This window comes from Carassius gibelio, chromosome A16 (genome assembly GCF_023724105.1).
Source record: "Carassius gibelio isolate Cgi1373 ecotype wild population from Czech Republic chromosome A16, carGib1.2-hapl.c, whole genome shotgun sequence".
Classification (NCBI taxonomy): Eukaryota; Metazoa; Chordata; class Actinopteri; order Cypriniformes; family Cyprinidae; genus Carassius; species Carassius gibelio.
This window is the reverse complement of record NC_068386.1, coordinates 15,049,776-15,060,250: the sequence shown is the minus strand read 5'-3', so window position 1 is coordinate 15,060,250 and position 10,475 is coordinate 15,049,776. Positions and strand designations below refer to the sequence as shown.

Below are 10,475 nucleotides of genomic sequence, written 5' to 3'. Positions count from 1 at the left end.
GATACATTCAATGATTTCAGTGAATTCATCACGTTGCAATGAACGCACAAAAAAATAACTGCAAAAGCTGTATCTAGTGGCTGCTTTTTTATCTGTAATGGCACCATCTGACAAAGATAAATCACATGCAGACAATACAGACATATCTATTCAATTGCATCAATGTTTGCATTGAAGAGAAAATCTTTGCATTATTTAAATATGAAAGAACAAAAATGAAACTGAAGATAGCCTACTCAAATCATCACGTCAAATATGTATAGGCAGGATATTTGAATAATGAACAAATCACATAAGATAAAATCCCCAGGAATATTCCATTAAATGGAGGTTTCTACTGCAAAAACCAGAACCGTATGCATCTTATTTTGCAGTTTCAGTATGGTTTCTGTAGGCATGCCAATTGACTCTCAGATACTGCCTATCATTCCCTGCATTATCGTATGAGGATTTGGGATGAGTGCAAGGATGCCGCCTGTGTAAGATCACTCTCCCTGGAATACAGCTAGATAAAAACAGGGTTTATATCTGACCTAGCAAAGCTGTAAAACAAAACAAATCTGTACAGTTTAACTGATGATTTGGTTTCCTTCGATTTGAATAGTGTATCTGTTTTGGCCCTGCAGTATTATGCCACTTATAAGAATATTCTCAATGGATGAACTGAGTACACATCTGACAGATTTGACGAAAGAAAAAAAAACATTTTATAGCCTGCCTCATAGTTAAGTGAATGAACCATGGTAAATAAGTTACATAGGTTCCCTCAAATGACACAGTCATTTATACTTGTTTAAATATTTAAGAAAACAGAAATAGACTAAAGCAATAAACTATAACCAGGAATTCGATTATACAGTAAAAATGTAATGGCGGTACTTACTGTGAGCGATGATGTTCAGATGACACCAGTGCAGCTGACAATCTGCTCAACAGGTGCACACTGGGTTCATTTCTACATGGTTTTCCACTCTCAAGTCTTCTTAACCCCTCCCAACACAGAATATAGGAGACTGTTTGTGTCAGCTAGATGAAATTATTTTGTGCGGACAAGATTTGACTCCATCATCTTGCATTTTTTTTTATAACTTTTTTAATAATCTTAGGCATAAAGCAGAGACTTTTCTTATAACAGTTGAGATTATTATTTGAAATAATATGCTAGACTGAACGCAGGGGTTAAAGCAAAAACAACAACAAAAAATCCTGAGCCTGATCTTTTTTTCCGGGGGTTGCGGGGATGAACACATGCACAGGGTTATTTGGCAAAAAAAAGAAAAAAGAAAAGAAAACTAATTTCCTTGAAACTAATTAGTAACGTATCTGCCATTGCCATTAGCCCTTGACAGGCTCAGACTACAGATTATGGTGGGGTATTTGAAACAGCAATACCAAGAAAGGTTAATCATTACAATATGGTGCAAACCCATGTAACATTAAGGATGCTTTTGATATCAAGTTTTCCACTTTGTCCTTGATGGGGTGCCAGATGACCTACAATCTAAAACATGACATTTCTGAAATTGTTTTGTTCAAAAGAAATAATAGTACATTTAATACTAGGAAATGAATATAAAATATGAATTATACACAGACAGTTCACTTCAGAAAACTACAGTTTAGTTCAAACAACAACAAAAACATTAAAATGGTCCAATAACTGGTAACTTAAACAGGATTTGTACAGAAACTGCAAAATAAAAAATTTCGCTTTTTATTTGGTTTTCAAGGACTAAATCAGATTTAATTTATCAATCAATAGTGTTATTACATTTCAAATTCTAATAAACTAATTAAACACAACAACATGGTACAAATAAAGAGCAGCACAAGCAAAGAATGCAATGTGGCAACTTTAACATTTGAAAGGATACTATGGCAAAGTTATCGCTCTCCTTATTCAAACAGATTTTTTTCATGAATATATGATTGACCTGAAGAATTAAAGCTAAGTCATACACTTGGAAAATTATGAGCTTTATCACGCTCATAGAAACTAGGGGTGTAATAATACACTTAGCTCACAAGGTGAGACAAAATGCAGATACTTGGTTCACTAGCACGAGACAACGTCTTATGTTTATAAGAGCAAAAACTTTTGACTGGCTAGTAATGTTAGTTTGGATGAGAGTGAAATCTGTGTTCCTCCCATACATTGGTAGACTAACTCATGAACTCGATCATGATATCTACAAGTGTTTTTAAATGTAGGACGACTTTTTTTCCCTGCAGCCAAACGCAGCATGCCGAAGGTCTGGCGCGGTGCCAGAGAATTTTAAGCCCTGTGAACATAACTTACTGCTTTTTAAGTACAAGCTGAATTATGTTGGCATGGAGTTAATGAGTTTGATGTACTGTATTAAAGTCAGATGTTGCATTAAGAGGACAATTAGATATTTCTAAGAGAATGCACAATTATTTGGTCCCTGGTGGCTTGTTAAGTTAAAAAAAGAAACATGCTGTGTATACAGTAGTTCACCCTTGGGTATTGTAAATTAATGGCCAAATGTCAAAAACAGCAGTTGGACTGCTAAATTAGACTTTAAGCTAAATACAAAATCGGGACAAATCCATGAAAACTGAATAGACACAATTAACTTAAAATGTTCTACCAAGCAGTTTATGCTACAAATCATAATAGAAATAATAAGTGAATAATTTGAGCCAGTCCCTGCATATCTGGACAAATTTAAAATAAACAGAAAGACCGGTTCAATTTCACTTATTTTGCCTTTCATCTCTGTGGACTCATTTAGCAAACAAGTCTGGACTGTCCTCTCCCCTGATACCTTCACACTAATGGTTAGTGATAATGAATAGTACAACAAAGATGCTTTTGTGTAGCCTATACGTAGGGATCAATACAGACATGCATTGTATAATTTGTATCTTTTTTTTTTTTTTTCAAAAACACTATAAATCCACATTTATAATTAAATTAATTAACTTTCACTTATTATGGCTATTCATTTGTGCCCGGATTTTCTTTGGCGGTCGTGGGTCACTGAAGTGATCTAGAAAAAAAAGAGATTTAATTTAAGAGTACAATTTCACACATAATACACATTATTATTATTATAGAATCAAATAAGATGCTTATGTCTGGTTACATGTTCAAAAAACAGAGGACTGACCTCAAAACAATTTTCTGTTGTAATAAGCTCAACAATATTTTGAAGAACAATAATTTATTCAATTTAAGAAACAGACTATATGCAAAAATGTAAAGTAGTTCTTCCTAGTGGCTTGTAAGAAAGTGTGCAAATTAACCTGCTGCAAACTCTCGAATATCTGTAGGCCTTTTCAGAAAGACAGAGAAAGAGAGAGAAGGGATCCTCTCTCTCTCTCTCTCTGTGTGTGCGTGTGTGTGTATATATAGGTTGAGTGATCTTGATGGACAAACATAAATAATAAAACATAAAAACTGACCTATAATTCCACCTCTGTATGAGACCTTCAATATTTTTCATTAGCTAACTGTCTTCACCAGGGGCCTGCCCTGTACCATGATGGTGGCTGAACAAATTCAGAGTTACAGGATTAGTTTTGAGTTAACAAAACCAAACCTCTCCAATCCGGCTTTGTTGGTACCATGATGCTGTTCATCAACTTTCTTGGTCAACTCAGGCTTTGATCCTGAGTTTATGGAGAGCGTTCACATGCATGTGTGACATCACAGTTGAACAGCCAATCACGAGCCTTGCAACATAAAGCATGTTTGATTTACTTCTCGTGAGAGACCCAGCGAGATTCAAAACTAAAGGTTAAAGGTTTTGCTAAAGGTTAAGAGATTGAAGAATATGACAAATTTAAAAGTCATATGAAAGATTAAAGAGGACAAATAAAATAAATAATCTTGCTCTAACAGTGCAGTGACAAGTGAAACTTTTTAACTTAGTTTATACATTTTAAAATATTTAGTGATAGACTGAAACATGTATGGTCAGATTTTTTATTTTTAAATAGTTCAATCTTTTGATATTACAGCTTATTTATATTACATGATCTGTATACATCAATTATATGATATAAATAACCAAAATTGCTTGTGTTAAAAAGATAAATAATAATAATAATATGAACCAAAATAATTAAATAAATCATAAAATCACTAATTATCACACTCAAAAAAATAAATCGTTGGTCTAACTTAATATAATTATGACACCTATTTCCACACATTTGAATGGTGTTGTCTCAACTTAATTTAGGCAAATGGAACCCAAGAGCAAAATTCATTTTGAACCAACAAGATCAAATCATTTTCATTTGAATCATATTATCGTATTTATCTATAAACTATTTAATCTTGTTGAGCCAATTAATCTTAATCACTTAATTTAGAAAACCAGAAATATTGTGTCAACTACTATCGTTAAGTTAATTGTACAACTTTATTTACATCAAACAAATGTTTAATTGTTGACATGTCTATCAAAATGTAATTTACTGCACAAATAAAATGTTCTCAAAGTGAATGTCAAAAGTTTCTCTTTATTCTTATTTCAAGGCAAATTTTCAGGTAAAAAAATACAAAAAAATATCATCCAAGATGAACAACATTATATTTCAATGTATATGCACAGCTAGAGTCAAGATTTAGTCTTTTGAGAATACACACGTAAGGTAACTTACTCCAACATCTTGTTCTTAAGGGCTGGTACCTTTAGTGAAAGTTTTTGTCCATCCAAGATAAAGAACACTTTCTGGATGACCTCAAATGTAGCCTTGAGTTCTTGTGGGTAGCTGAGGTTCAAGGCGTAAGTAAGTCCAAACAGCATGGCCACTGCTACACGTTCTTCAAAGAGCAGAGAACCTCGGTCCCTTCAATCAGGATACCAACGTCCACAGGTTTATCTCCTGGTTGGCGTCTATGGATTGGACGATGTAGATCCCCATTACCATCTGATCTATGGCTTCTTTAGCATTCATCCAGTCGCAATCCTGGGCAAGACAAATAAAATGTGGTAAAATTGGACTACTGTAAAATAAAAATTAATAAGAACAATTAATAAGAACAAATAATCAAACTACAAGCAACATTACAAATAAATACAATAGATCAAAGATTCAAATAAAATAAACAGTGCTTTTCAGTTTTTTTCAGATATCTAACAGTAGTTTTTTTTTAGTGAAAGTGAAAAGTGAAGTGACATACAGCCAAGTATGGTGACCCATACTCAGAATTTGAGCTCTGCATTTAACCCATCCGAAATGCACACACACAGAGCAGTGAACACACACACACACACACTGTGAGCACACACCCGGAGCAGTGGGCAGCCATTTATGCTGCGGCGCCCGGGGAGCAGTTGGGGGTTCGATGCCTTGCTCAAGGGCACCTAAGTCGTGGTATTGAAGGTGGAGAGAGAGCTGTACATGCATACCCCCCACCTACAATTCCGGCCTCTGAAGCACAAGACTTGAAAGAGAACTCAGTATTTGCACGTTTTCTGAAAAAAAAAAAACATGTGGGCGCTTTGGATGAGCACACTCACAAATCATCTCACAGTTCTCTTTTGCGTCTTGCTCTTGAATGTTTAAGTTAGCAAGGCTTAAATGAGTTTTGTTTACACAAAGATAGCAACAGCGTTCAGGGGCGTCGCACCCGTGGGGGATGTGGGGGTTTTAACACCCACACTTTTCCCGGTGAGAGGGTTCGACACCCGCACATTTTCTGCAGTTTTTCCGCAGTTTTGCACAAACGCCTTACTACAGTCGTTCCTCCGTTTCTCTGACCGCTCTGTGTCTGCGCTCGTTGCGGCTGCCTCCTCCCCCCTTCCTCTCAAACTTGACACCGGCTTTGAGTGTGATCGGCTGATGATTGGCTGTTCTGCCTTAAGTCCCGCCTCTCTTGGGGTGTTATCGGTCAGCTCGTGCTGAGGAGGCGGGAACTTATGGTTATTTACATCTCCCTTTTCCAGGTACTTTGAATGAGTGTTTATGCTTTAGAGGTTTTTAAATAAGCTTGATATGTATTTGGGAAGATGTTCTGTTAATCGTTTTGTTGACATGTCGAGTGTTTTCGGTATTATATTTCGTTTTTTAGAATGCTAATTGCTATTATTGGGATATTGTTTGCATACCTGTTGAAGAACTATGAAATTAAAGTGTATATTATTTTAATGTTTAAAAACAGTAAATTGTTACATTATTTATACCACCAGAGAAAAAGCTTTGTGTGGGCGTTTTTTTCTCTCCTTTTCTGATTTTGCGTTTTTTTTCTCTCCTTTTCTGATTTTGCGTTTTTTTTCTCCCCTTTTCTGATTTTCATTTTTTTCTCCCATTTTCTGATTTTTTTTTCTTTTCTTTTTTTAATGTAGGATTATTTTTTTTCCAGCCAAACGCTGCAAGCCGGAAATCCCGCACAGTGCCAGAGAACTTTAAGCCCTGCATTTTGTACCCCTCTGTCAATGTGTTCATCATTTTTATTGTTTATAAACAAACCACATCCATCCCCCACACTTTTGAAAAGCTTGCTACGCCCCTGACAGCGTTCATGACTAGACGTTAGAGCAGCATACGGCACTCGCATCGTCATTAGAGGTGGACCGCGGTTCAAGTGCGTGCCGAACCATAAGTAGAGAATGGTACGGTTAGATTTTAATGTAAACATAAAAGTGAAGAAGAGAAAAGCAGTTGCTTACATTGTACTCCTTGAACAGCTGTAGATGGTCCTCCTTTAAGTATACACACAGTGCTTTTTGAGGATGCATTCTCTTTCCATGTCTACGCTGTTGTTCTGTAAAAAAAAAAAAAAAAAAAACACAAAAACATTGATTATTTGACAATATCATATCGATAACCAAGTATAACAGGACATGCAATCTATATGAAAGTTCAACTAATAATAAAAATTCTATCATTAATTACTCACCCTCGTGTCATGCTCGAAGACATTCGTTCATCTTTGGATCACAAATAATTTTTTTTTTAATGAATTCTGAAAGTTTTCTGTCCCTCCATAAACAGCTATGCAACTGAGACTTTGATACTTCAAAAAGTACATAAAGAGATCATAAAACGAATCCATATAAATTGAGCGGTTAAGTCACATTTCTCTGAAGACTCGCTTTATATTATGAACAGATTTAGATTTGCAATTTATTCACATATAAACATTCATCAACTCATCAGTTGTGGTGAACGGAAGCATAAGCATGTTTGTTTGACATGTGAGAACCAATGAGGTTCATTCTCGTTACGCAGCACGTCTGAGCTTCTGTTTTTGGGCATCAATCAGGTTCAGTTGACCTTCCGTTGATGTTTGCTGATCAATGTTTATATGCAAGTAAAAACCTAAATTAAATCTGTTCATCATACTTTCGAACATCGAACTTATTAAAACATCAAAGTCTCAGTTGTGTCGCTGTTCATGAAAGGACAGAAATCTTTCAGAAATCATCAAAAAGATCTTCATTTGTGTTCCAAAGATGAACGAAAGTCTTCCGGATTTGGGATGACATGAGGGTAAGTAATTAATGACATCATTTTCATTTTTGGCTAATCACTAATACAGCTTACCACATGAAAAAGTTTACTAAAACCCAAGCATGGGATGCTGTTTATTGCTCTTGTAAACCTGTAAAATAAAAATAAAAATATAAAAATCATTTTTACATAAATTTGCAGTGTTCTCATCTTTACCTGAACAGAGAAATCTCCTACAGATTGCTCAGCAGCAGTCGTCTGAATGAAATGGCTAATTTCATAACTGAAACAATATAGTAAAATAACTATCAAATTGTATGAAATCAGAAAATTACATTATCCATTCGTATGTTGGTTATGAAAACATTAGGTATTTCCAAGCACACACTAATAAAACACTTTAAACTTTCCTTTATTTTATTACAGTAATAATGAGCCATTTTTCTAAACCCATTTAAGAACATACTTAATACAACTTACCATGTGAAAAAGTAGACTATAACCCAAGTATAGGATTGCTATTTAATGAGCTCTTGTAAAAACCTGTAAAATAAAACGATGTTTACATAAATTTGCAGTGTACTTGTATTTACCTGTACAGATGTTTCACCTATTACATGCTCAGCAACAGTAAAACTATAATATATACAAACACAAAACAATTCTGAAGAAAACGGGCGATCCTGCTCTACCGACGAAACCGAGGCTGATTTTCCCATGCAATATGCATTATAACTGAAATCTATATAAAATGTAAATGCTGCCCGGAAGGGAAGTTTCGATCATTATATTTCATACAAACAAATATCAAATTGTCTTTAAATCATTCTCATTCAATTACAGCAACTGTAACAATAATACAACGTATTACAACGCGTGCACCCTAATCCTGTGCGATCATAGTCAAATGACACATGCCTAGTACGCATGTGCTCTATACTGTATTCCACGCCGCCTGGCTGCTTGTTGATTAACATCAAGCATATAATTGTATTGACATCATTGTTTGTTAATTCGTTTTTACATTAATTCGCAGTCTTCTCGTCTTTACTTGTACAGAAGCATCACTTAACAGTACGCTCAACAACAGTAGCCCGAGTACGTTAACTGAAACAATCTAGTAAAATAACGCTTGCAACAGGAATTAGAACTAAGCAAATACCGCATTAATGTTAAATTATGTACATACATGCAGGCGTTTATATCGATTTACTATGTTTTTATCGAGTATGAACATGTGACTAATAGAGTAATTCAAATAATCCAATAAGCTGTCAAATATCCGCTTAATGTTGAATTCTGACTGATTTAAATAGTTTTACTCTCTATCAGCACAATGCAGACAAAGAAAATAAAGGATTTTTGAACTTACCAATTCTACAGCATTCCACCATAGACTGGACTCCACCACATAATGGCGCCCGCGATAACTGACGAGGTCACGTGGATTTCCTGTCATCAGCGCATGCGCAAAAGTAGTAGTTTGACTTGAATCATTATTTTTTGTTGTTTCGACACAAATGAATTGAGCTCTTTTAAGGTTGTATGGATTTAGTTCAGACTGATTTAAAATAATTGTGTACATCCCTTAAACTGATTAATTTTATTTGTTTCAAAATGCTCCATTTATTTTTATCGAACAACACCCAGATTTCATTTTTTTGAGTGCATTAAAGCCAGATCTCTCTTTTTTTTTTATTTTTTTTTTTAGCAAAACTGGAGTGACTTTGTGTCAGACATGTTACTTCTCTCACACCTGGGGCCTGTACCATGATGGTAGCTGAACAAATTCAGAGTTACAAGATTAGTTTTGAGTTGACAAAACCAAACCTCTCCAATCCGGCTTTGTTGGTACCATGATGCTGTTCATCAACTTTCTTTGTCAATTCAGGCTTTGATCCTGAATTTGTGGAGAGCGTGCACATGAATGTGTAACATCACTGTAGAACAGCCAATCACGAGCCTTGCAACATAAAGCATGTTTGATTTACTTCTCGTGAGAGACCCAGCGAGATTCAAAACTAAAGGTTAAAGGTTTTGCTAAAGGTTAAGAGATTGAAGAATATGACAAATTTAAATGTCATATGAAAAATGAAGGAGGACTAATAAAATAAATGATCTTGCTCCATCAGTGTAGTCACAAGTGGAACTTGTTAACTTAGTTTATACATTTTAAAATATTTAGTGATAGAGACTCAAACATGTAAGTTCAGATTTGTAATTTTTTAAATAGTGCAATCTTTTGATACTACAGCTTATTTATATTACATGATCTGTATACATTAATATTTTTTTTAAATAATGTATAATAACTGTTAAACTAAAATTACTTGTGTGTAAGAGATGAATAATATAATATATAAATCATAAAATGACTCAGTTATTATCATTGAAGCCAGACTTCTATTTTTATTTTTTTTAAGCATAAGTGACCTTTAATTTGGAGCAAGATCTCACATCTGATTGGTTCACCTTCAGTTAGAGCTCTCTCACTCAGAACATAACCTGCCCAGGAGCAGGTTAGCCGTGCAGCGTAAGATACCATGGCAACGAACACTGATTAAAGCCCGGCTACTTTCATAGTACCTAAAACGCAGGGTTGGCGAAAACTAAGATGAAACATAGCTGGCTAGCCACCTAATCCAGCTTCATGGTACAGGCCCCAGATTGGTCCACCTTCAGTTTGAGATCTCTAACCCTGAACATAACCTGCCCCGGAGCAGGTTAGCTGTGGAGTGTAAGTTATCATGGCAATGAATAACGCGAAAAGCCAAGCCACTTACGTTTACATTTAAATTAAATGACTGAACAAAAATAAAAAATAAATAAATTAATAAATAAAATAATTAATGTAGGAAATGTTCCAAAGACTGGGGGGAAAAATATGTCAATGACTTGCTGAAGTGCACGAAAACCAGCTATAAAATAACGTATTTCTCTCTTTCTCTATACTGTACATAAATAAATACATTTAAATAAATGTATGCATTTAGCAGACGCTTTTATCCAAAGCGACTTACAGTGCATTCAGTTTATATATTTTT

At 34.9% G+C, this 10,475-nt stretch overlaps 1 long non-coding RNA gene across 1 annotated transcript; it reads right to left on the bottom strand.

The window, feature by feature from the left end:
- Positions 1-5,403: 5,403 nt before the first annotated feature.
- On the bottom strand, positions 5,404-8,996 carry LOC128030722 (uncharacterized). Its single transcript, XR_008187949.1, has 5 exons — positions 8,804-8,996; positions 7,912-7,974; positions 7,525-7,582; positions 6,648-6,742; positions 5,404-5,453 (listed from the first exon to the last, which is right to left on the bottom strand). It is a non-coding gene; the product is annotated as an uncharacterized LOC128030722 (long non-coding RNA).
- Positions 8,997-10,475: the final 1,479 nt, after the last annotated feature.